Raw genomic sequence first — 621 nt, 5'->3', positions numbered from 1 at the left:
ATTCGACCCTTATCCAGGTACTGGAATCCAAGTCAGCCTTGGTGCTCAGCACGCGCCCAGCAAGCACTCAGCACACCCACACGCAGCACACTGCTTTCCGGTTAGCCAGCACACGCACACGCACACAGTAGGCCTCAAGCCAGCAAGCACACTTACAAAAAAGGAAAGAGGAGAAAAGAGAGGAGAGTGCTGGAAAAAGAAAAACTGAGAATGTATTGAATGAATAATTTACACAATCTACAAAGACTTATTTATAGGTAATTTCCCTCCAAAAGAGTTCCCTCTAAAAGAATTTCCTCCAAAACATTTTTAGGAGGGAAGCTAAAATTCCAGCAGCTCAGGCCATTAAAAGGGCTGGTGTAGTGGGCCGGTATCATCTTTGGCCTCCTAGTGGGTCTAGGCCGCGCACAGGCTGTGTGCCTGAGCTCTGGCGAGTTGGTGCGCATGGAGCTCTTCCATGTGCTCCTCCTGCACATCGAGGCGATCACGCATCTCGCCCACTGTCACTTCCACTCTTGACAGTCTAGCGTCCAAACCAGGAACTAAGTTTCGTGAGGTAGACTTTGTCCTTCAATCGACACGCGTTTTTCTTATCTCGAGAGTGTTTTTCGGCATACTTGA

The 621-nt window shown here is 48.8% G+C and overlaps 1 pseudogene across 1 annotated transcript in view; it reads right to left on the bottom strand.

Annotated features, from left to right (window-relative positions):
- The window catches only part of LOC149527240 (uncharacterized), an 11,417-nt pseudogene that overhangs the window by 7,577 nt on the left and 3,219 nt on the right, over positions 1-621 (bottom strand). The window lies entirely within an intron of this gene.

The sequence above is a fragment of the Theobroma umbraticum genome, unplaced genomic scaffold (genome assembly GCF_002168275.2).
Source record: "Theobroma umbraticum cultivar Fairchild unplaced genomic scaffold, ASM216827v3 scaffold_147.0, whole genome shotgun sequence".
NCBI lineage: Eukaryota > Viridiplantae > Streptophyta > Magnoliopsida > Malvales > Malvaceae > Theobroma > Theobroma umbraticum.
This window is presented reverse-complemented; position numbering and strand designations above follow the sequence as displayed.